The 26,783-nt window shown below is 42.2% G+C and overlaps 1 protein-coding gene across 1 annotated transcript in view; it reads right to left on the bottom strand.

Annotated features, from left to right (window-relative positions):
• The window catches only part of Hhip (hedgehog interacting protein), an 89,657-nt gene that overhangs the window by 29,032 nt on the left and 33,842 nt on the right, over window positions 1-26,783 (bottom strand). The window lies entirely within an intron of this gene.

Genomic DNA, 26,783 nt, shown 5'->3' on the forward strand with positions numbered 1-26,783 from the left:
TGCACAGAAAACGATTATAAAACAGTTCTCTATGCGGCTCTCTTTAAAGGTTAAGAACAAGACAATTGTCTGTGCAGTTATCTAGGTACTCTTAGGCCATGTTAGTCGAGAGATTTGTGCAGGTAATCTTGGGAAGCTGGGCAGAGCAGAATTCTTCCCTGGGTTACGAGGTTGCTTGCAGTGCATAGGAGACAAATAAAAACACTTCACAATCAACTGTTACTTCTAATCCAGCTCACCAAAACCTAAAACACAGTGCTGGCTGCCAGCTCCCATTGTCATGGCAATATGTTTAGAAAGCAGTTAAATTGCTTGTGTAATGTATAAACCTTTGCTTCACCCGGAGGCATCGACATCAGCTGTCGCAGCGATGGTGGTCTGCGCATCACAGCGAGGTAGCAGCAGTCTTGGCCATCTATACAGAGAGGAGGTATTTTACATGCATCCTAACACAGAGAATAGAAGGATGAAGAGATGAGGAGAGCAAGGAGAAGGACCAGAGTGGGGGTGGGAGAAACATGAGAAAGGAACAGAAATAAAAGAAAAATCTCAAACAGCCCTCCTTTGTTATTGCATGGACGTCAAGGATGTATACATTAGACATGCCAAATACTAGAGCAATTAAAACGTCATCATGTTCGGAAATAGAAAGGCATTTTATCTTCATTTTCTGCTAATCCAGCTTGTGGAAATTCAATACGGTCTTAGCATTTGCTGCATCCCACGGGTAGTCTAGGAGGGCCCGTCCTGGAAGGAAAGCATCTGAAATGACGTAGGTCAGAGACTAAATGCCACACTCTAGGAAGTGAGTGAACGTTCTTCTCTGAAGCCTGGTGCGTTATCCACGGCAGTGACATCCTGCGACGGAAACTGAATTCTACAATTGCTCATCCCCTATTTACGCTTTTAGCATTGCATCTGCTTTGACAAATATGGTGAGTAACTAGCTTCTGAAGTGTTAAATGGGGGGAAATTGGTCTTTGCAGGGTCACGGTCAGCAATGGTCTACAGTCAGTCCCATTCCACAGCCTCGGCCACCAGCCCAGAACAGATCTGGGTGCAATTTGTATGGTCCATCAATCTGAGAGCATAAAATTTTAGGCATAAAAGTTCATTTTTAATCAACCTTGTTTGATTTGTTTCATGGCTCAGAAATAAATGTGCTTGGCTACATAGTATCCAAAGTTGAAATATTGAGACTTTGAGAGTTGCATAAATAAAACACTGGCTGGAAATGTCCGGTAACTACTGACTCATTCATTCAAGTGTTAACTTTTCGCACATTGCCATATGCCTGACTTTAACTTTAATCATTAGAGTCAGATGCTAATGACTATGATTTATGAATGCGCCTCTGCTCTGTGATGATGATTTTAATGCGGACTCTGTGCTGGTGTTCCACTCCTCACATCAAGAGACAAATATCCCTTGGCTCTTAGAGGACTCAGAAGCTGAGATGTATAACTCAGATCTGGATGCAGGGTGTCTGCACACTTTAACCACTCTGACAGATTGCAAGAGGAAGCCCACAGGTGGGGTTTTGTCTGTGATTAATTGTCCTCCCCAATACTTCTCTCTAAAACTATGGGGCAGGCTAAATGCCGCCTGCCTGCTTCCCAGGCGGCTGTGGTCACTGTAGGAAACTTTGGTTGAAAGCAGTCCTCTGTCGCTGTTAATCAAAGAGTCAGAAACACAGCCCGGAGAGGAGAGAAGCATGTTTCAGACTGAGCTGTTGCTTTTCAGGGATGAAGGAATGGTCATTAGCAGGCGAAAGGAAGGGCCACACACAAATCGACAAGCAGGCGTGGCTATTGTTCACTTTAGAAACACATGGCTTACACCCCGAATCCAGAGCACCACAGACATTTAGCCAAGTGCCAAATCCAGAAACCAAATGAGTTGTAAATGGGAAGGAAACAGATAATACACTTTTTGAAAAAAATCAAAAATTTGAACATTTTTCAAGCTGCACAATTGACATTTGATTAATTTAGGATGTAGGATCTGCTCTTTTCAAATAACCTCTGGTACGAAGTTGAGTTCTGATTGGTTTAGAAACGACTACTTAAGTCATTTCCAAGAAAAATTTCATAACTATATTGGTGAGAAAATTTCATGTGTTGTATAAATCTCATGGCTGTCTCTAATAACAGCCAAGGCTCAGGCATTAGGAAAGTCTGTTAACTCCTACTGAACCAGGAGACTGAAATATTGATAGGTGATTCACCTGAATTAGCTTTGACAGTGATGTTGTCTAAATTAAAATAGTTATGAACAAATCATGAGTGAACTCTCAAATGGAAACCTGCTTTTGAGGTCTGGCTCCCTTCTAGAGGTCTACATGGAGAGACATGTTGATTGGCACCGAAAGTTGACTTCATGGCAGAGTCATGATATTTCAGATATTTCACGTCTCAGGTCCCTGACATGGCTCCAGCTTCGGCATTAACAGACACTGTCCCAGCAGAGGGACAACGGAAGATGGGTTCCTGTGATCATACGCCCTACCCACCCAAGCTCTAACTGTGTGGTTTCACCGCCTCCTTCTGTTCTCCCTCGGTGCCGGAGCTTCATTGCCTCCCCACTATCAGAAACTCCACTACACCGCTTTTAGAGGCTCAGCAGGAAGAAACAACCATCCTTCTGCCGACTTCACGGATGTTCCTCCTTACTCCTCTCATCCTTCCCCTCGTGATGGGTGGTTTTAAGGCTCAGAGCTTATGGAATGGAAACCATGTGCTCCCTCCAGAAATGCTTGGAGGTAAAAACTGATCCCAGGAGCATCCGAGGAGAATGAATCGTTTAAGATGAGCTGAACTGACTAAGGGTACAAGCACACTCACTGAGTGGAGGGTGGAGGGAAGCCTCATAATCCAGGGAGCTGGGCCATTTAGAAAGAGTCTGGCTTCTAACACCATGCTTTGAAAATCTATTAGCCAATGTCCAAAATGATGATCATCATCTGTGTGCATGGCAGTGACTTTTTTCCCCCCTCAAATCCTCACATTGAACTTTGGGCTTCGTGATTAGTTACAGAAACTTCGTATGCAAGTTGTGCTTCAAGTGACTGTGCACACTGTATCATGAGACCCAAACCAGAAGCTAACAGAGCAAGATACTTATGATATTGCAAAACAGGATTATCTTCAGCAAAGCTTATGTGTGAGAGTTTTCCAGTCAAGCTAAAAAAAGAAGGAAAGAAGGAAGAAAGGAAAGAAGGAAGGAAGGAAGGAAGGAAGGAAGGAAGGAAGGAAGGAAGGAAGGAAAAAGTTTACAAGAAAACCCTCATGCTATTTTAAATAAGATTGTGATAGCATGCTAGGCTTCAGGTTGGACAAACTCATTACTCTGGCTAGAGCCTGGTGCCTCGGGCTAGCATGCTAGGCTCTTTTCCTTCCTCAGCTCTCAGTAGTGCAGCAAGTCTGGACAGCCCCACACCAACCACAAGTAGATATTCAAAACAGGATTGTTGAATGAGTTGAAAACAATGTCCTTAATCTGTTTGGAATCTTGAGCTTGATCCATGTTTCCAGGTACATCAGAAAAGCTTCTCCAGGTCCTTCTCCTGGTCATTCAGCTCTGGGGAGCTGTCTCACAGGGCCACAGTGTAAGAGGTTCAAACCTCTTAGCTGAATACTAAGATTTAATAGACCAGCTCTTCTCTTCTAATGTTGGGATAAACTACCCTTTGGGGCAGATCAAAGTTCTAACAAATTTTGGAAGAGTGTTCTTCTTTGAATAATATGAAGTGTCCATTTGGAAAAGAGAGGTCTCTCTAAAATGATTATAACAGAAAATATATTTTTCTCTTTAAGGGAAATTTTGAGGTAATTGTCTTTCATTGTCATGTCATCTACAAAAAGCATTCTCTTTATACTTTTTAGAAACATGTTTAGGCTTACTTATCTTTATCTTATGTGTGCGAGTGTTTTGTCTGCATGGATGTGTGTGAATGTCAGAAGGCACTAGATCCTCTGGAACTGGAGTTGCGGAGGGAAGCAAGCTGTGGATGCTGGAACTAAACCCAGATCCTGCCCAAGAGCAGCAAGCTTTCTTACCTGCTGAATCATCTAGCTACCTCCCTCTACTTTCAATATGGGGTAAACTTGGCTTATTCTGAGTCTTTATTTCTCTTACATTTGCTTCCATCCCCTTTGGGGACTGCCGGCTTGAGTGTTTTAGCACCATGCAACGTGGAACCGGAAGCTGGGTGCATCACTCCTCATTTTTGCATAGTTTTTCTTCAGTGTCCTTTGATATATAACTAACTGGACTTCAGAGTCTTTCTTCTGGAGCCCTTGTCGTCTGAGGTATTCACAGTGTCTAGGGATTAGGGCAAGGTACCTTCGGGGCAGGTTATTGTACTGACTGCATGGACATTTTAATTTAGTTTTTAACAAGGCTCCTAACAGACAGGGGTGGTTGAACGTGCCTATATTCCCAGCACTTGGGAGATAGATGCAGGAGGATCAGGAGTTCCAGGCCAGTGTCTGTTAGATAATGTGTCTGAGACTGGCTTGAGTTATCCAAGTCTCTTGTTGCTAAACAAAGCAAAACTGAAGCAAGAAAGAGGTTCCTAAGCACATAAGGCTTAGCCTTCATGAGTGTGACTTCACCATCCATAACGGCCTATGGCTTTAACGGCGAGGAAACATAAGTACACCTATAATCAAGAAATTATTACTGCCTTGATAATTAGGAACTAACACTAGCTGAGGAGAAGTTTATTGAGTTGGTGTCAGATTTTGCTTGGCAGTCAGGATAAGGCCTCTTGGTCCTCAAAGAGCAGACACGGAGGCAAGTGTCTCATTTCTACCTTGCTCTCTGAGATGCTGAGGTTTCTCAGTGGTGAAACCGTGCTACGTCATTAGAAACAGACATTTCCAAACAGCAGGAGCTGCAGAGAGTCCATAAACAGTTGGGCGATCTTTTCACCAAAGGTTTATTTTTTCAGGTACTCACAGACCTAGCAACTCCAAGACTTAGTAACAAAAAGAAAGAGCTTGACTTCTGAGCAGCTAAATGACTTGAAGAATTAGGCAAGTTTCTACAGACGGTAAGGCCATTTTCTTACGTGACACCAGGGCATAGAAGGGAGCGAAAGCCTTGGGTAAAATTATTGTTCCCTTAATCCCAAAGGAATCTCTGAGAATTAACGGCGGAACAGAAGAGTGGTATTTTTAAGTATCTCCAAACCGCATCACGCTGACTTTCTCACTTCCTTTATCAGCTGTCACTCACTCATCTACGCTTCATGCTACACAGAATGTGAGGGAAAAGAGGACCTGGCAACCAGCATGGCTTCTTGTCCGGAACTTTCTGCTATCCAGAATTGAGAAAACAAGTGACTTTTTAACTATATTTATTCATTTGTTTATTTCTAGAATTGTCTTCCCAAACACAATAGCAGATTATATCTTCACAAAGCTCACAACTGGAAACAAGACACATCTGTCATCTTGGTCTGGATGTGAAGATTCAACAGGGGTCTCAAGGGTTAATGCAAATGTCGGCAGAACTGCCTTCTTTACTAAAGTCTCCGGGGATTTGGTCCCTCCTTTCCAATTTTAGCAGCCTCTTACATTCCTTAATCTATGACCCCTTTCCTCCATCTTCAAAGACAGCAATGGCAGGTTGAATCTTCACACACCCATCCAGTCCTCCCAGCCTCGCTTTCTGCCTTCAGAAAATCATGAGTACCGAAAGCCTGCCCAGATATTCGGCCTCCCATCTCTGTGTGGGTTTGCACTCTTGATCCTTCCGTAACCGAATTTTCCTTTGACAGTTAGGTAACAAATCATAAGAATGAGGACATATTTTGGTCAGGGTCAAACCACAAAAACAGTTTAATCTGCCTGACCCTAAGCATTTAAAACTTAAGTCTTTTTGGCCATGGCCTCTAAGTGGTGAAATTTATTTGCACACTCACTGAAAGGTACGGAAGGAAACTCTATCATGACCCACCTAGAAATGTAGCGGCCATGGTAGAAATAGTCCTGATGACCTTCAGAACGAGTGGGAGCAGCCATCAGAAGTGAGGGAGAAAGAGAAGACAGTTTTACAAACAGTGGGCAAATGAAACTTGTGTGCCTGCGTTAATCAGGAGCAAAACTCCTGTGCTGTGTGGGTCGTCATGACACAGGAGATACTACCGAATATGGGAGGTCCTGCCTGATGGGGAATCTTAGCATTTTCGGCACCTAAGACTGTTCTATATTCCTTTTCTTTGTTCTCAGTTTTGAAATATGCTGTAGGGTACTTTTGCTTTTGTTTTTATTTTGTTTTACACCTTCTGGGAAAGGTCGAAAGCACTGCCTTTCAGCAGTTCTGACAGTGTAATTTCATCCCTGAAGAAGAGCCAATAGCAGAGGGATCTTGAACGAATTTACCGGAAGGAATCCACACATAATAAAAAACACAATTTGTCTTTGTCTTAGTTTCTGGCTCAGAGCCCCAAAACCTCTTGGAACTTCCCGAGTGACAGGACTGTCATTTTATTTATAAAGCAGTCTTTCCATTATACCTGAGCTTGTGCTAATGGTCTGACTACTGGGAGCCCCTAGGCCGGTCAGGTGTGCCGGCAGTGGCCAGAGAAGACAACCACACGTCTGGAGAACTGAAGCCTTCAGCTCTCTTCTTCCCACCCTGAGTGGGAGCTAATGACTAAATTCACTCACCAATGGCCAACAATTTAATCCATTCTGTCTATGTAACAAAATCTTTATTAACAACTCGTGAGTGAGCTTTTGAGCTTGTTCAGTCGGTGAAGTGCTTGCTGAGCAAGTGCAAAGACCTGAGTTTGAATCCCTGGAGCCCACATAAAGCTAGCTGTGGTCCATGTAATCCCGGCGCTAATGTTTCAGAATAAACAGAGACTGAGCATCCCCAAATGCTTGCAGGCCAACACACAGCAAGAGACCCTGTCATGAAAAAGGTAGAAGGCAGGGACTCACATATGAAGCTGTCCTGTGTCTTCTACATGCAGCCCCGCCCACACTCACATGTCCCCCTCCAATCATACACGTACAGTTTAAACAATCAACCAAAACCAAATCCCTCCGCAACAGTAGAGTCCAGGGAGAAAAATGCTTTCAGAGAGGGCATGGGCCATCCTCAGAACCTTGCCTTCTACAGGGTTCAGCTTCATGGCTCCTACATTTGAAACCTATGAGGACAAGTGCACATTCAGATACTGAAAATGTGTATCAAAATACTTTATGTACCTATGTTTGGGATTTATTTTCTGTTGAATCTATGCTTGTCAAGTAGAATTAAACCATGTTTATACTTCCAAGTCTTTCCCAGGCTGCATTTGACGCAGTATAGGTGTTTGGAAAATGAAGGCACTGTTCCCATTCCCACGTCCAAGTCGTGGTCATGTGCCATAGTATTGCTAATACATGTGCCATAGGAATTTAAGTTATGCCAGGAAATGGCTTGAACACTAGGGCTGTTTGGCTCAATATATGTTACTTGGTAATAATTTTGAGACATTCCGAAATTCAGTTTGCTAAAGCATCTCCAAAAACTGAAAGGCTTCAATATGGTTGAGCTTTGTGATACACAAATTTGTAAAGATAAAGGAACAAAACAATAAGCTTACAAAAGCGTTAGCTCCTCTCAGAAACAGTGCTGCACATTTTTCTGAAGAAAGATTTTAGAAATGTCGGTGCCATTTAGGGAAAGTAAAGATCTTACTCTGTGATTTTAGGCTAAATAAAAATAAATAAAGCTATAAGGCAAAGTAAAGGAACTTCATGGGATTGAGAAGTAAGGGGAAGTGAGAATTGTTTTGTCAAAGAAAAGCATTAGAGTTCACTAAATTATTCTGTTATGACCTACAGGCTAAGTACATGTTGGATCTTAGGTATTTCTGAATGAGGGCGTAAACTGGTAGCTGAATGTATGCTTAGTCTGCACAGAAGGCTCTGTGTACAAAGAGCGCGTGCGCGCGCGCGCGCGCGCGCGCGCACACACACACACACACAAACGTTCGTGCTATTTTTAAGATAACCGTAAAAGGGTAAAATATTGGGTAATTACATTGTTAAAAACACTGAATGTCAGTTATGTAAAATAGGAATTGAAACAATTCTCCCTGAGGCTGGAAACTTCTTGAAGGTGTGCTCTCACCTCCCTGGATAGACATGTCCCAACAGTAGCCTGTGCTGTGCCCTTTACCATGTCCCAGAGACGGCATCGTGAGGGCTAGCTTAAACTCTACAGCAATTTTAGAGCTTGGCGCGATTTCACTGGTACCCTTGTTCTTTCTGGACAAGGGATTAATGAATTTGTCCAGAATGTATCATGAGAAATGGAAGATTAGGGCTCATCTCTGCTTGGAGCACAAAAAAAATGAAAACCTTTGTCATAGTCTGTGACCAACTATTTCCTAAAACAGAGACGTGGGGCTGGGGCTAGCTTTCCTTCCCGCACTCACTGCTCAGTAGCCGAGGTTTGGAAATAGTTTGGCTTAGTTTTATCAGTCCTACAGCGGAAAATGGTGGACACTGTATCTTAGTTATTTTAGCTAATAGGTGGTAGTTTAACTGAAGTCAGCTATTTTGAACTTATACAGTCATGTATGCATCTAGTTATCTTTTAAAAATGCTTTTCTCTCTGGGAAAACAGTAATTAATTTTTTAAATACAGACCTTCAAAAGTCAAAAGAGAAGGAAGCTAGAATGTCAACTTTGTTGAGACAGAAGAAACAAATAAGGCATTTACACAAAAAAATTGTCTACATGGACAGAATTAAACATGAAAAATATTTATGTTGCTTATTGATTTTATCATGCCAAAGGGATATGACCCATGATGCAACAGAAGGAGGCACAAGGCAGGATTAACTGAACTTGTCTTAACATTTCTTCAGCACCTCCTCCCAAGTAATGTACAATAAAACTAAGCTTCGGTGACACCCTCCCCCCAATGTCACTCTCTATTATCCTTAACAATGTAGTACTATATTGATAAAGAAACTAGCAGAGAAGAACAAGCCCTGCCTTGCGTCATTTCTGTGCTGTGCTGTAAACAATCTTACCAAAGCCAAGTGATGATTGGTGGTTTGTTGCCATGGCTGCTGTGGTGTGGAGAGATGTAGGCACTCAGCTCCTCAATGCCGGCAGACACCGCTGCAGAACGACCCACAGACCTAGGCTCATTTCCCCTGCATTGTTACTGTGCTCTCGCCATGATCCCTCTATTTTCAAATCCTATTCCCTCACTGTTTTGTGAAGAAGTAACCAAAGATGTAAAATGATTAAATAAACAACCCGTTAAGCACGAGGGGAAGAAGTGTGTCTTCCTGATTTTTTACCTGAACCGTTTACACAAACTAGTTCCACCAACTCTCCTCCATGGAGTAGGACACTCACAGATCATTTCATGGTAGAATTTGCTTGGTCATTTGATGAGGCCTAAAGGTTCATGTAGCATCTCTTTGAGAAGAGCCATCCAAGATTGCTCAGAGACTTGGGAAGATAAAGAATGTCAAGCCACTGACCTCCAAAAGCAATGCTTGAATTGAGCACAGCAATGGCAAGGGCAGAAAGAAACTGAGGCTCCATGGCACATTCAATCATTATCCAGATAAAACTTTCAGTGGGAGACTGTGATTTTCAAGTAAAGAATGCAAAGCCTCCATTTATTTTTACGAGAAGCTGTGTGTTATGGGGAGCAGTCTTCCCTTGCTTGGAGCCATCCAAAGGACGCCTGGACCTCACAAAACTGCAGGCATGGAAAGACAGATTCCAATTTCTATTCTACAGCGGGCCCCCATTTACTTATGATAAATTCTTGTCTCTCTTCTCAGGAGATGTAGGTGGGTGTGTTAACGGTAGTTTATTAATGAGTTGTAGGTATATACACTGGACCATTGTAGGGATTTAGTTGAGTTTTTAAAAAATAATATCACTTAAAAATAGTTTGAGTTCTGAAGTTAAACATAAAGCAATTTATTTAGTAAACAAAGAGAAGATTTGGAGCCACTCCAACGTTGCTGTGTTCCCTGGGGAGAGTGACAGTGAATCCCGATGGTGTCTCCGACACATTACAGATGAGTCCTCTATGAAAGGTGCTCCCAGACTTGTGCTGGAAGAAGACACACTTCTGATGTGGCACATAGCTCTGAAAATGACTTGTGAACCATGTTGACTAGCATAGCGCACGCTTATTTAAGCTCCACACTTACTAAATTTAGATTCAAAGTTGGATATTCAACGATAAACCGAAGAAGACTGCGAGATCCTACAAGGCAGAGCTGTCATCCACGGAACGAATTCACGTGTCAGAATATTAACTTATGTAACAGAATGAAATGAACATTGCTTGGTTATGATTGGGTAGGATCAGTTTTGCCTTCTTTCATTCCCTCGGGGATTCTCCTTAGGACCATTCTCAAAAGTATTAGCCGTTAATAAAAACCTGTTAGGTAGAGCCTGGTGTGTGGGCTGATGGCCTTTAGTTTTAGTACTCTGGAGGCAGACGCAGGTGGAGGAATCTTTGGTGAACACAGTGAATTCAGGGCAGTCAGAGTAAGACGCTGTCAGTTCACAATACTGGGCAAATCTTGTTTGTAAACAATTCCTTTGAGATAAAGGAGAAAATTTAGAAAAACATGCTAACTTCTTCAGACTTTCTTGTGTATTTCCATATACATACATATGTGTGTGTGTGTGTGTGTGTGAGAGAGAGAGAGAGAGAGAGAGAGAGAGAGAGAGATTCTATATATTTGCCATTTGTGTATGTATATACTTGTTTATGTATTAATTTATTTAAGGCAGAACTTCACCATTAACCCAGAGGGGCTTGTAACTGGCTATGTGGTTCACATTGTCCCCATACGCATGACTCTGCAGCCTTGGATTTCAGAGGCTGTGTGAGTGAACAAGCCTAGGTTCAAGTTCATTTTATTTCATGGGTGAAGTGTCGTTCCATTGTCTTAATACTTGAAGCTGGTTTTTGTTTGTTTGTTTTTGAATGACTTAGTCATTCAAACTTTTAATGAACTCATAAGCATCAGGAATGTACTTTCATAAGGATGAAATGCAAGTCAATTTTTTGAATGATTTGGAATATTAGATTTTTATGATGAGAATGAATGAAATAAAGAGAGTGGTGAAGATGCGTTCACCGCTAGGATCTCTGAGGCAGGAAGTCTGGCTATTGGGGTTTCAACATTAGACACAGGACTATAAAGTATATTTCTTTCATAGTTTCATGTGATTTATATCTGTGCAGTTGGAAAATATTTTTTTTTCCTGCCAGAAAAGAAGAGATTTAAGGCTTTTTCAATAAGGGCAAAAAGAAAAATCACAGTATAAAAGATAAATGCTCCACTCTAGCAAAGGGTATAAGATTGCTCTTAATGAATCTGACTCTTTGGGTTTATAAAGCCTGCTTTTTATGAAGTGCGGTGGATACAGCGGTGGTGCAGCCAGAGCGTTATCTCCCATCGTGATGTGGATCTACGGCTGGTGCACCTGGCTTTCCTAGTCCTGCCTCCGTGCTCTTTGCCATTGCGCCTCTCCTCCTGTGACTCCAAACAAGAGCTCCGACTGCCTTCCATGAGAACAAGAATTGAGTAATTAAATGAGATTATTGCTTTAAAAGGGAGCCTTGAAGAAAACAACCCCGGCAGTTTAGACCACCAAGGAACACTAATAAATTTAAGGAACTATGAGGTTCCCTTCAAGTGACCTCTCTTGAAAAGTTATATAACAGATTGTTGGAACTTCAAGGCCACATAAAAATTATGGCACTTTAAAAATTATTTTCTGAGTTAGAGTTTGAGCAAATATGATTTATGTGTCAATTAAACTTGCAATTTACCAAAGTAGCAAAATAAAATTGCTTGCTCTTTGATATTATCATGAAGCACCATTTTATAAAACAATCAAAATGCAGGGTTCTAACGACAACAACAGAAGGACTGGTTTACTGTAATATATATATATATATATTACATGTATATATGTGGTGTGCCTCCTATATCTAGATTGAGCAAAGGTGGTTGATATTTTATGTCTTATGTACTTATGTTAATTCTTTTTTTAATGGCCTTTTTTGTGACACAGTCTCTCTGTGTAGCCCAGGCTAAACCCATCCTGCTTCAGCTGTACACACCATCAACCCTGGATTAGTATTTATGTATTTATACTAATTCTGGATGAAAGAAACAATGAAAATTTGCAAATAAATGCATCTTTAATATGTGTAGAAATGGTATGTATATTAATTTGGATAAAGTCTAGATTAAAGAATATAAAATCATGGTTGGGCAGTGGTGGTGCACGCCTTTAATCCCAGCACTCGGAAAGCAGAGACAGGTGAGTTCGAGGCAAACCTGGTCTATAGAGTGAGTTCCAGGATAGGCTCCAAAGCCTTTCATTAAGAAAGTCTAAAGGGAGACCTTAGATGTTTTCTTATTTCTTCTTATCACTATTAGTGTGTGTGTGGTGTGCGTATGTATGTGTGTGTATATATATATGTTTGTGTAAGTACGTATGTGTGTGTATGTCTCTGTATGCAGGTATGTGTGTGTCTGTGTATGTATGTTTGTGTATGTATGTCTGTGTGTTTGTGTATGTGTGTGTGTGCGTGCATGTATGTGGTGAGGAGAGAGAAAAGGTGGTATCCGGGAGCATGTGAAGATCAGAGGACCACTTTGTAGAACTGGTTCTGTCCTTTCTCATCTTTACATGACTTCCAGGGATTGAACTCAGGTCGTCATGCTTTTGTAGACAGCTCTTTGACTCCCTGAGCTATCTTGCCAACCCCCTAGATTTCCTAGGTTTTAAAAGAACCAACGGGAGGAGCAGAGTCTTTACTTGAAATAGAAGTTTGCCGTCCACTGTCTTCATGGACTTCTGCCAGTTCTCAGTGGAACTACGTACTGTTCCCTAGAGTTTCTCAACATTGCTGGGGACAATGTGATGTGGGACCCCAGGACCGGTTTGCAGGAATTGCTGACGTTTTGATCACATGACACTGCTCTCAGTTAATGGACGGAAGAATTAGTGAAAGACAAGCAATTATTTCTAGTATGTTCGTTATTTCACACATGAGGCAATCTGGACAAAACTGAAGAAGATGGATGCTGTGCACTCTAATTCTCAGCACCCCATGAGGAGGAGGAAGAGTTTAAGCTACCAAATCACAGTGCAAATACTGTGCTCATTTTCCTAGCAGGCACCATCTCCACTTTTCATTACCCAGGGCCTCATTCACGTTCATTCTCTTCGGTCTCAGAGCTTGCCCTGGGAGTCCAGCCCTTCGCTCAGTTATCTGTGTGATAAGGTAAGCCAGTTCCTTCTACAGCCTGGACACCAAATTCCTAGTCATGCAGACTGCCACACTAAAGGGCATGAACTCGGGGTTCAGACACCAAAGTTTACTGTCAGCTTCCCACTTATAAGCCTTTGATTTGGGGGAGTTCATAGAACCCCTGTGTTTTCAACATACCACAAACAAGGGCATTGGGCATTTCCTACCTTGTGAATCACTGTGAGGTGGTTCACAGAAAGACCAAGGGATGGCTTTGACACATTCTGGTGCTTAGTACAATTTCAAGTTATTCTCTTATTCCATGGCCTGAGCTAGTATGTTTTAGCTGAAAAGTCAGATTTTAAGGAAAGATGGTTATAAATAAATGCGCAATTCACTTTTAGAAAGAATTCTACAGGAAAATATAGACTGTTATGGGAAGACGCACTAGGATTGGGGATCAGTTTAGTCTAAGGGCTCAGGAAAGGTCTGCCTGGATTGTGTATTCAGACTGACAGAAAAAAAGATACAGCCCCTCTTAGAGCGGCACCTCGTAGAACTGGAGTAAGACAACAATCGTGTCTGTCTGTGAGCTCTCGCCCTTCTTTGGAAAACGAGAAGGCATAAAAGTGTGTGTGTTCTCCACTCTCGCTCTTGGGTCGCGGTGAATCTCAGGGCTGCGAGCGTGTGTGGACACAGTGGAAAGAATGTGAGTTCTAGCAGCACTTTATTGCCTTAACCCTTGCCTCATGGCTTGTAGGTTGTTTAACTTTGGAACAATAACTCACTCCTAAGCTTTTGGTTCTTTTCCTATTGCCTAGCCTTTGTAAGCTCCTCTCACAAGGCACCCACCGTACAGCAAAGGACAGAGAAACCAAAGTTGAAGCTTCTAGCACTTGGATCCCTTGCTGTCAGCATTGGCCAATCAGCTCTGCTCCTCTCAGAAGTGTGGGACGGGTTTTCTGTATCTTAAGGGTCAGCTCCCACTTCCCTGATAAGTCTAGACTCAAGGGTTCTGCATGTCTTTCTCTTTCCTTTCTAGTATTTTCCACACAATCCTAGGACACCACTCAACTCTCATGTTGTGTTAGTTGTTTCTACCGTCTCCCTTTACAGAAAGAAAGAGTCTTGAAGGGAAGTCACATTTTATTGCTCTGTGACTGTATCCAAGACTTAGCAACTGAGTACTGCAGTTTTGAGCATTCGGGTAGTAATAGCATGAATGAATAAAAGGCGGTAAAATCTATAATTCTATTTTATGTATGCGTGTATTTTATCCCGTCATTGCTTCTCTTTTAAAATATAACCATGTCAAATAAAATCATTCAAAAGAATTTATCAATGAAAATAATGTCAATAACAGTTGTACTCAGCTGTAAACCCTGGCAACTACAATAGTGTTCGGCATGACAAAATAGGCCAGTAGTAGAGGCATGGGTGTCATGAGGGTTAACCAATTGCTTTCCAGTTGAACATAAGGGCTGCTGCCCTACAGGAGGAAACACATGTCTGGTGCTGGAAATGTGGCCAAGAACCCACAAGGGAGCAGCTCATGGCCTCAGGGTGGTGGTGGTGAACACAATGCTACTCTTCTGCTAAGCAGGCCTACTATCAAACCGCCTTCTACATTATCTCTCTACCCATGGTGCAGCTCTCAAACCGTGGTTAAGAGACAACTCGCAGCTTGTCAATATCAGAGAATAAGTTTCAGCCATAAATGGGGCATCTCAGATCCTCCCCTAAGGCTGAGGAACTATCCAGGGGAGAGAGAGTAGTGAGATCGGAAGAGGAGTCCCAGAGGACTGGAACGAAAGGGTGTCTTCCCCATACAGCAGGAGGTCTGTGCTTGTGACCTCAGAGAGCACCTGGGGTTGCTGTGTAAGGCCAAGCCGGCCGGCCGACATTCCCAGATAGGATACCAAGAGGTTCCCGAGTCCGCACCCGCTGAGGAACTATGGATGACTTTCGAGGGAGGGACACTCAGCTTTCTCTCAGGGTGTGGCTCCTGGGAGGCTGACTTGCTCTATGGATGCCCCACATCCAGGGGCACATGGGCAGCATAAATAGGGGTTGATGAGTTACTAAAGAAAAGAAGAAGATAGAAAACTGGGGGCGGGTAGAAAGACGGTGTTAGATCTGGGAGGAGTTAGGGGAAGAAATTATAGAGTAAATACGATTAAAACACAGTGTCTGAAATTCTCAAAAAAAAATCCATAAAGTGATCTAACAAAAGAAAAAGCACGGAAGCAAGGAGTTAGTAAAAATAAAGTGTCAGCAATCCCAACTGGCTTCTTCTGGAAGCAGTGTGTTTAAACTGTACAAACCGGTGTGACAAGGGAGGGTGCTGAGGAAACAGTGTAAAGTTGAAGGAAGTGTCAGTGAAAACTGGTGTCTGGAGAAACGTGAGGAGTTCAGACAAAAGCCAACAGCCATCAGTTTGCATTCTAAAATTTATGAAATTTCGCTTTGCTTTCTTGTTGTGTCTTATGAAAATATTAAGGAGAACTGGCATAGTAGAGCGATCCCAGAAGCGCTCCCCGAAACTAATGTCTCCAGAAGACATCGTGTGAAGTATCATCCCAGAAGCGCTCCCCGGGACTAATGTCTCCAGAAGACCTCATGCAAAGTATTAAGGGATAACACCAGACAATTTGTTTTTCTTTATAACGCCTGGTCTAGAGCTTTAGAGCAAAACACTACTAAAAGTCAGTCATCATTATGATGTCATCGGCACAATTTCCTTAGAAATAAACCAGCAAGTACAAAAAATATTTATAAGGCACGACATCATCTATATGCCTTTCCGTTGCTCAGAGCTTGGATTAAATTTAGTGGGGTTTTCTGTTTGTTATAAGGAGCAGTTTGGTGTGAAAGCAAACACATTAATAACAGCCCCGGGAAATCAAACTATCTCTGCAAACTGCACGTGCACAGGTGTGGTTTTTTTTTTCACAGTGGACAGAGTTAATCATATGACTCGATCCAGACATTTATGAAAAGTTTTTTTTCCCCTCCAACTTTGGCACCTCAAATTCTTGAAAAGGTGTTTATCCATCACTGAAATGAATTGTGTATATAAAAATCGAGCTTTAAGTGCCCACTGATGGGGCATGGATCATGATCTTCGGAGAAATGAGCACACCAGTGACGTGTTTTGGTTGCGCCCCCTTTACACCCACAGATTCACTGTCTCAACAGTAACGTAAGCTGAATGGTAGATGCAGGGGAGCTGAGTTTTGTGCCAATGTTCTAGTGTCCTACTTTTTGGGAGACCCTGTCCTGATGTTTCCCAATTTCTTACTGTTTTACCTGACAGGGTTCATTAGCACCTACCAGTTTACACAGTTTCATGGACATTTAATGATCTCTTTGTGATTAGTCTTTTGAAATATTGAAACCAACAAAGCCAGAGAACAAAAGAGAAAAGAGCCATTTCTTCTAGTCCCTTTCGAAGGCACGAAAACCTGACTGCCCCTCCCAAATGGCAGAAAGGCCAAACGCGGTGTTCATTTAGGATGGGAAAAAGTCTTATCTGGGCACAGGTGAGACTTCTCCCCAGACCTGAATGAATTCAACTGTGGGCTGTTTGGGAATTAAAAGACAAAACAAAATAAAACAAACCAATTAATTCTGCAGAAGGCCACCCTGTCAAACGAGCACGAGGCTGGGGGCTTTTCTAGCAGAGTACACTTCCGGAACAATTCCCGTTGCCGACCTAGGCCAGATCAAGGGCGGCTGGTTTTCTGCCTCAGCAACGAGCTGTTTGTTCTGGGATCGATCCACTACTCTGAAAGGGCAGAGGCCGCCCACAGCAAGACCGCCACGCTTTGCGCCTGTATTCACTGACGGAGTGTTCCTAGAAGACGACACTCTGGGAGTCAGTGCTGACTCTTCGGATGCATTCAGAGGCTGGGTGTGGCCTGAGTATTTATTGACTTGATTTTTCTTGATGAGTGGTGTCAGACTGACAAGAGTTTAATCTTGGTCTCTCTAGTTGCTATACTATATGAGCTGTTGGGACGATCTCAGCTTCTCTGAACATGAGTTTCCTTGTCTATAAGTTGGGTTGGGTTGGTACAACCCAGATAATAGGACAGTGGCAAGGATGCAATGAAGGACCTAGTAGAAGATCTCTGGAATACAGTGGTACGTCCACAAGAAGCAGTATTAGTTTCTATCAAGAAAAAAAAAAGAGTATGCTCTCACAACTTATAGCCACAGACTGGATATTCCTGGGTTTAACATGTGGACCAAGGCAATTCCTCATCTGATGTGGTTTAGAGAAGCAGAAAGGTTTAACATTCTGGTTTAGTGCATCAATACATGTACGCACGCACGCGTGCGCACACACACACACATGAACACACGCCATACATACTCACACATGTGCATACACATATTACATGTTCACACACATGCTTGCACGCATGCATAGACTCAAGCATGCATTGACATACATGTTTGTGCATACACATGCACACACGCACACACAAGTGCACACATACAAGCACAGTGTAAAGCAGCAACACATTGGCCTCTGATAATACTGGGACGGCTCTTTACCACAGCCATTATTAGGCGCTTTACTACAGGTCAAATGAACATTCGAGTTGCTTGTATGAGAAGACCCAGGGCATCTGCTTCATCTAGGCCAGTGGTTCTCAACCTTACTATACTAACTGTGACCCTTTAATACAGTTCTTCACGTTGTGGTGACCCCCAACCATACAATTATCTCATTGCTACTTCATAACTGTAATTTTGCTGCTTTTATAATAGTATTGCAAATATTTTTGGAGATCAGCACTTGTCAAAGGGCTTGAGACCCAGAGGTTAAGAACCTCTGGTCTAGAGCAAATTCACTTGGAACCAGAGACTTGGGAGCTATGGCCTCCCTGTCCACAGAGGCTCAGTGAAGTACAACAGAGGGCTGGGATGTCCTCTGAGAGGTTGGTGGGGTGCAGCAGACAGCAGCATCGGGAAGGGGGCTCTAAGCTAGGCCAGGTGTGCAACCTTCCCATGTCTCTAGGCCACACTGCAGGCCCACATGTTAAACCCAGGAGTGTCTGCCCTGCGGCCTACAGGTTGCAGGAGCATATGTAGTTAATGTTGTGTGACATATAACTTGAGCTATCCTGGGTCATATATTGCAGAGAATGGCTGCATCAGGGTAGATTTGTCAAGGGTTGTAATTCAGATTTTGAAATTTTTAAAAATTTTATTTCTTTATCTCTTTCATAAATGAGGATCAAATTCAGGTTGAGAAGCTTGGTGGCAAGTACCTTTTACCCAGTGAGTCATCTTGCTGGACCTATATACAGTCTTTTAGGGTACTGGACTAGAACCACCCATGGGGTCCTACCCTGCATAGAAAGTGGCCATCCTTCTCTCTCCAGGGTCTTCTCCTCATTGGGAAGTGATGTTCACTGTAATGTAGCTTCTGACCTGGACACAGGCTACTTTGGGAGCTGTCCCACCTATGTCTGTAATATCCGAAAGCTAGACAGCAAACATAAGTACTAATATGTGCATCATGAGATTGTAGCCGGCGAGACACAGCCTAATTCAAAGTCACCGTGCACGGAGTGATGACGCTGTTGCACATTACCGGAAACATAAATTACCCTTGACCGGAAAATGAAGTCATTTTCAGAAAATCTGTCACGGAGCCCTGAAGAGATAAGAGCACGACCTTGAACAACAACCATCTGGGACAAAGTACTAGCAAAGCATCCTTCCGTTAGCACACACGCACTCATGCGTGTTCCCCAAGCCTCCTTGTCCCTGAACGTAAAGCTCAGATTAACCATACCAGAAGGCTGGCAGGCATGCACGCGCGGTTTGGCTGTGATGGTTCTGATCGGTTGGGGCTGGCAAAGGACTCTCTCATTTCCTCCCTCCACCCCCACTGCGCAATCACTGGTCCTCAGACACACTTTAGTAGTTTCTACGTCTGCAGCTTGATAGTCTCAGTTGTTCCTGTAACCACCCAGTGCCATCCTTACCACTTGAGAGCCAATGCCCACGCAATCATTTCTCTAGGACTGCTTTCATTTTCTCTTTATTTTCAAAATTTCTAACATACTTTATCCCTCCATTCCAATTCCAATAACATCATTAATTTCTGGACACCCCTTCACCCCACTTAGCTGATTTTTTAAATTACGGACTAAAATGTACTCAGGACCACAGATAATAAACTTGTATCAGAATAGATTATATTCTTGAATAATTCTAGTGTGTTTTTACTGATTATTATTATTATTTTCTAATTTTGCAACATTTTCCTAAAGACTTTTTCTCGCTAATTTCCTCTTGGAAATTCCTCTTCTTTAGGTTTGGTGTCATGATGATACTTTTTAAAGTCTTTAGGGAGGATACTGAACTTAACTACATCTTAGCCACTATAATTTGGTCGGCCAGCCACACTTGCTTCCTCAACCAAGCCATACATGACTCAAGCCGAGCCCAAGAGCAACCTCTACGCTGCAGCAGCAGGAAACTGCTCCAAGAAAGCAGTTGCTGACAGCATTGAGAAACGGCTCCTCCAAGCCACATCCCAGGGTAATGTTCGGTTGGCAAAAGAGGAAGTTTTATGCAGTTCAATGGGGAAATCTGCCTCATGCGACCACCCATGAGGGCAGCAAAAATAAGTCACCTAGTGAAGGTGGTCTTTATACAAAGGTCAAATCGGACTTACTGGAAACTTCGAGTGGATCGGAAAGTCTGGGCTTAATATAGTGAACTGCCTAATTTAAGGCATACTCAAATTTGACTGTATAAGTAAAGCTTCTTGTAAGATCAATGCATGCCCCCATGATGCTGAAAAACAAGATGATTAAGATGAAAACGAAACAAGATGGCTTGTGCAATATAGTACTTCCTAATTTTGATACAGCCCTTTCTTAGTTTTTCTCCCCCGTCCCCACTTCTCTCTCTCTCTCTCTCTCTCTCTCTCTCTCTCTCTCTCTCTCTCTCTCTCTCTCTCTCTCTCTCTCCCTCTCTCCCTCTCTCTGAGTGTGTGTGTGTGTGGTGTGAACAGATGCCATATGGGTATGCCAGAAGGGGGCATCAGATTCTACATCTGGAATTACAGGCAGTTGTAAGCTGAAAGACATGGACTCTGGGAATCAAAACTGAGGTCCTCTGGAAGAGCAGAAAGTGCACCTAACTGCTGAGCTTTCTCTCCAGCTCTTGTGATTTTCCTGATGACAAAATGGAGCAGAAGAAGGGGTGGGAGAGCAAGAGATGTCTTAGCCATGGCATTGCTTTATTAAGCCTAAGAAGCTAAATTCAAGTCATCTAAAGTCTCCCAATTTAAAAACGACTTTGGTCTTAGTCTTTCCATAGGCACCCCAAGAGCATTTTAACGATGTCATGTGTCCCAGGCAAGGAATTGCAGTTTTTAAACCTACAAAAATTAGAGTCACAAATGTGCTGTTTGGGGTAGCTCCGGTTCTGGTTTATAAACAGTTAAACTGTTCAGACTCTCCTGCGTCCCCCAGAGTTCTACAGTTAAAGATAAACTAAGCAGAACCCTTCCACCCATGCTGCAACTGTTGAGCTTAGACAGAGGAGGAAATTCCAAAACTGTACCTTTAGATAAAAATGTCAGTTTTGTGAAGCAAGGGTGCTAAAGGACGGTGTGCAGGTAACAGCGAGGGTCCAGCCCCGCTCCTGAGGTGACACGGGAACGCCGCAGATGTGAAGAGAGATGCTTGCACAACCTCCTATAAGGCTGTAAGCTATAGTCTAGAGAGAAGTCATGCCGACGTTGTTGGCTTCATGGAGATATTGCTACTCTTTCCCACAGCATACCAAGAGAATTAACTGAAGATTGTATGTATATTACATATTTATAATTCTATACCTGTGTATACATATACACACATTTACGCTGTATAGATATGTACTAATATAAATTGTCTCCAGGTCCTTTAGAGCTGACAGTCACAAAGCACGCTACAAGTAACCGTGTCACTTTCTCTTCCCCGGCAGCCATCCTCAGCAGTCCTATAGCATGACAGGATGTCTCAACAGGTAAATTCCTGCTGCCTCAGGACCCACATGCGCTCTGACCTCACAGTGCACCATGGCGTGTGCTGCCAAAATAAATAAGTTCATTAATTTTTTTTTTTTTTGAGAAAGAATCTTACTATGTAGCTCTGACTGTCCTGGAATTCACCATGCAGTCCAGGCTGGTGTTGAAGTCACAGAGATCTGTCTGCCTCTGCCTCTCAAGTGCTGGGCTTAAAGGAGTAAATCACTACAACTGCCTGCAAGTTTAAAAAAAAAAAACCATGGTAATGATGTTCTAAAAATTTCAGAGCCCTAAGAATATAGTCCATAAAGAAATTTGGATTCTTTCTGATCATACTAAAATTTGTAGAGAAATGCTAACATTTTTATAGTTTCTATAATTTTGTTCAAATATCCCTTAAAATGTTATTTTAGTGTCTTCAAAGATTTATGACAACATCATTTCAAAGAAGAGTGTATTTGTGACTACTTCCTTAAAGGGCCAGAAAGTGAATATTTAGGATTGAGGATTTCCTCAGAAGGTACTGAATCTCTACGGCAACTACTCAGCCTTGGTGTTGAGAACAGAAGTTGCCATGGGTATCATGAAAGTGTCCCAATGAAACTTTATTTAGAAAGGCAAGCAGTGAGTCAGATTCCATCTGTAGTCTGTTGACTCCTAATTGAAGTCGTTACCACACACTCCATCTTAAACATCCTTCATATTGGTCCACACATGTGGAAGTAGCTGCCATAATTTATGACAAATCTTATTTAATTGTTGGACTATAGTCCTAATTTCCAAGAACCAACCATTGTAACCATGTTTTGGTAATTCTTGGACATCCCTAGAGCAAGAGAAATGCATATCTGACATCAGCGTTTTAAAGTCCAAAGTTTCAAGTTCAGAAATGCCTCAGAAGTAGCCAAAAGGAGGAGGTGTATCGTTGTGAGTGGACTTTGAGATTTCACAAACCCACACCGTTCCCAGGTAGCTATCTCTGCCTTATGATGGTTGTCGCAACTTCTGCTTCAGCATCATGTCTGCCCGCTGCTGCCACACTCCCAGTGATGGCCACGAGCTCACTCTCTGAACCTGGAAGCCCCCAATAAGTTGCCTTGATCATAGCAATGAAAAGTAACTAAAAAATACAGGACATGGTTTGGACACCTCCTGATTCTGTCACAAAGCTGTGACATTTTTCACCATGTATCTTTCAATTTATCAGTTTTAATCAAACTATTCAGTTAATGAGAAGTTCCCATTCTTAAAGGCAGATGGAAATTTTATGCATGTTACTATTTTCCAGGTTAATACAGGGAACAATCTTGCTATCTTTAAGAAACAGGCAAATGGGGAGACACTTGGATCTGTTCCTAAAGCAATCCTGGGACACAACTTTAAATGACCCCATTGTCTTCCTCCCTTTCTCTTCCCAATATTCACATCTTTACCAAAAGTCTCACACCTAACTCATCATAATGTATCACTAAATAAAGACACATTTTCTGGGCTCTCCCCAGTGTTACCGGCTCATTTATCAGATGCTAAGTAAGTCAGTAGTTCACCAACTCTACCAATGAACAAAGCAATGAGCCAGTGAGTGACAACCCTGTACCAAGCTACTTTCTACAGAGCTATAGAACACATGGACAATATCTAGTAAGTCCCTACACAGAAACCTCTAGAAAACAAACTATCCAACTAAGCTGAACGCCATAGCTCTTGTTGAATTTTGCTCAAACAGAAAGTGGCTTTCCAGCCACCATTGCTAACAATCTTCTGTATCTCACTACAGCGTCCATGGATAAGAAGATAATTTTAAAGAAAGTAATCTTATCATTTGACATGATCAAGGGGCAGACTGTGACAAGGAGTCACAGCCGTGACAATAAAGTTGAAGGTCTAGTTCCTTCAGCTTTCCATGGGACTAAATTAACCATCTCCCTTTGAAGGAACAGATGTGACAGATAACTTCTATCACATATGCCGATAGAAATAGAGAAATGCTTTCAGAAAGTCATATTGACAACACAGGCTTGCTTTCAGGAAGAAAGATCCATAAAGGAAAAAAAAAAGATCCACTGCCTACATAAAAAAACACTAGTCCTATTTAGAATTCATCCACTTAAGGGCTGGGAAGATGGCTCAGTGGATAAAGTGTGTGTTGTCCAAGTGTGAAGAGCTGAATGCAATTCTCCAGGACCCAAGCAAAATTCAGATGTGGTAACCTGTGCCTGTAATCTCAGTCTTCCTCAGTGAGATAAAAGGGCAGGGACATCCTGGACACCCACAGGAATAGCCTGTGTGCAGCAATGAACAACAGGGACATCATAGCCACCCACAGGCAGGGAAGTCTGTGAACAACAGAGACCCTGCCTCAGAAAGGTGCAGGGGAGAACTGATACTGGGTGCTGTTCTATGACGTTTGCATGAACACTATGATGTGCATATAACCACTCTCACACACAGGAATATGCATGCACACACATACACACGTAACTACCCAAGACTATGCACACACCCATATACACACATACAGAATCACTAAAGAAAAAAACAGATTTTTGGTTTTGAATGTTTTTGTTTTTTAAGTAGATTTAGCATTAATTTCAAGAACATGCTTAAATGTGACAAAGACTATTACTCAAAAAACAAATGAATAATTGAAATATTTTCCCTAATGGTTAGAGAGTAAATGAAAACACACATCTCCCGGGTAGAGAGTCAAGATCTGTGCTTTTCAAACTTTCTCTTGTTTTTACTTAACCGAGTAAATAAGAACAGATTTTACTAAGAACATTAGCTGTCTAGCAAAGGCATGCTAAGTGACTCTGGGGATCAGAACCACCCATCATATTTCAAAATGTAAAGAAATAACAAGCACATTACACTCAGAGTAGCTCGCAGTGCATTAATCATCCCATTACAACTAAAGACAAATTAAAACGTGTCAAACTGGTTTGCCAAAGTTAATTGAATTGCACATGATGGAACCCAGTATCATTAGTTAGAAAATGGGAACCTCCAAGCCACAGGATACAAAAAAATACCAAAACTATGTTACAATACTACATTTTTCCCCCCGAATGGTTCTTGTTCTCTATGAAAGCCTTTTGGGGACAGCTCTTTACACTTTACCATTTTTCCTGGAGGTTTGACTGCAAAAACCATAGGGACTCACTAATAAATATGGTTAATAGACAGAGGGAAACTAGACATGTCATGAATGCCTTTCAAAGTGAGAAGCCTTTGGGCGGTATAGATATGCTTTATCAAAACTTCACCCCCCTTAATTCTGGCGATGGCCCATTTTCTGCAGCTGAGAAGTTTTTGACTGCATGGCACTTGGAGGTTCAGCGATGCTTTCTTGTGCATGTTTTACTGTGCATCAGATGTGGGCGTCTGGACTACATGATGTTAACCATAAGGCAGATTAAAGATGGGTTAAGAATGAGTACTGGATACACACCGAGAAAACGTGGAGTCAGACTTCCTGCACCAACTGAATGCTTTAGTGGGTCGCGCTGCAACCTTGGATTTGCTAAGCTAAGCCTTAGAAGAAAGCCCAGGAGCTCAGTGGTGAGAAGTCTAGGAAGAAGGTCAGGACCATCATCAAGAATCTCGAGTCCTGATAAGGAAGTTTATATCTTAGATTCCAGCCGCTTAAACTTTCAAGGTCCTGATCCAGACTAGACGGGAACTAATTTGAGGCTCCTGACAAATCTTAGCAACAACACAAGATTTCTGAATGCACAATGATCCGAAATTCAGAACCAAAGAGGGCTGGCTCCAATAGGCCTCTCAGTCTCCGAGGGCGACAGCACACTCAGGTGCGTAGACACTCACAGACACATGTAAATAAATCTTAGAAAACAAGGTCCAACTCAGAATGAATGCGAGGTGCTTCTGGTAACACTCACCTGTTGTGCACTCGGCGACCCTGTTGTAGCATTGGTTGTGAGCACATGGCACGTGTACTTTGCGCAGCACATGCCCGCACACTCCCACATGCTAACCAACACTGTAACATCTGAGAGTTTTCTCTCTCCCAGGAGCACCGTGTTTTAGTTACAGAAAACAGAAACCTCGGACATTTCCTACTATCATTCCTCAGCGTGAAACTATCAAATTAGTTTATCATTGGGTTGTATTGTATTTGAGTATTTTATTTTAAAAACTGCTTTTTGAGATGCCAAATTGAGTGTCATGGACAATCATTCAACGAAGTTTGAGTTGAGTCTGGGATAGCCTACCAGTAGTTTCTGAAATGGCTGACATATTTCTAATAGTTTGTATTATGTATTTATGTGAAGTTGTATTCTCAGTATTGATAATTATAAAATCAAAATCTGAAACAGGACAAAGGTACTCATCACCCTATAATATCAGATATTCAGACAAGATTTTTTTGATGTAAAAATAAACAAATATGTCCATTGTATTAGTATGATTTTGCTTTTGCTTTTGTTTTTAATAAGTGGCAGAATTACATAAAAAATTATCTTAAAATAAATTTTATTTCTGGTTGATTCGTATAATTTTGTAATATACCAGTAGTTGTGTAATAATGTCCTGAATGAATAGGTGTTGAAAGTGGATGAAGTTTAATAAGCCACGGTTTAGGCTGCCCAGCATCCTACCCTCTTCTCTCCTCATAGCACGCAGGTCTGAGCTAGAGTGTGTATTCTATGACCCTTGCTTAGAGGCTCTATCACGGCTCCAGGAAAGCATCATTGACTCAGGCCTAGCCAAACACTGATAGCACAAACCACCTGTGGTTTGAATGAGCATGCCTTGGCTCCCCCATCCTTTGAGTAATTGGTCCCTGGTTGGTGGAAATGTTTGGGAATGATTAGATGTAGCCTTGTTGGAGGATGTGTGTCCCTTGGGTTGTGTTTGTATGCCAGTCTCTCTCTCTCTCTCTCTCTCTCTCTCTCTCTCTCTCTCTCTCTCTCTCTCTCTCTCTGCCTTCCACTTACAGATCAAAATGTAAGCTCTTAGTTATTCCTGTTCTAACTCTAACTCTCTTAAAATGTAATCTCAAATATTTTATTATAAGTTGTCTTGGTCATAGTGTTTGGTCACAGCAATAGAAAAGTAACTATGACACATACAACGTGGAACAGGAAAGGTATGGCTTGTGTGTGTGTGTGTATGTGTGTGTATATGTGTGTGTGTATATGTCTGTGTGTGTGTATATGTCTGTGTGTGTATGTGTGTGTGTATATGTCTGTGTGTGTGTATATGTCTGTGTGTGTGTATATGTCTGTGTGTCCGTGTGTGTGTGTGTATGTGTGTGTGTATATATCTGTGTGTCTGTGTGGTTGTGTGTGTGTATGTGTGTGTGTATATGTCTGTGTGTGTGTATGTGTGTGTGTATATGTCTGTGTGTATATGTATGTGTGTGTATATGTCTGTGTGTCCGTGTGTGTGTATGTGTGTGTGTGTATGTCTGTGTGTCTGTGTGGTTGTGTGTGTGTGTAGTGGGATCCAT

Source organism: Microtus pennsylvanicus, chromosome 6 (assembly GCF_037038515.1).
Source record: "Microtus pennsylvanicus isolate mMicPen1 chromosome 6, mMicPen1.hap1, whole genome shotgun sequence".
In the NCBI taxonomy this organism is placed as follows: Eukaryota; Metazoa; Chordata; class Mammalia; order Rodentia; family Cricetidae; genus Microtus; species Microtus pennsylvanicus.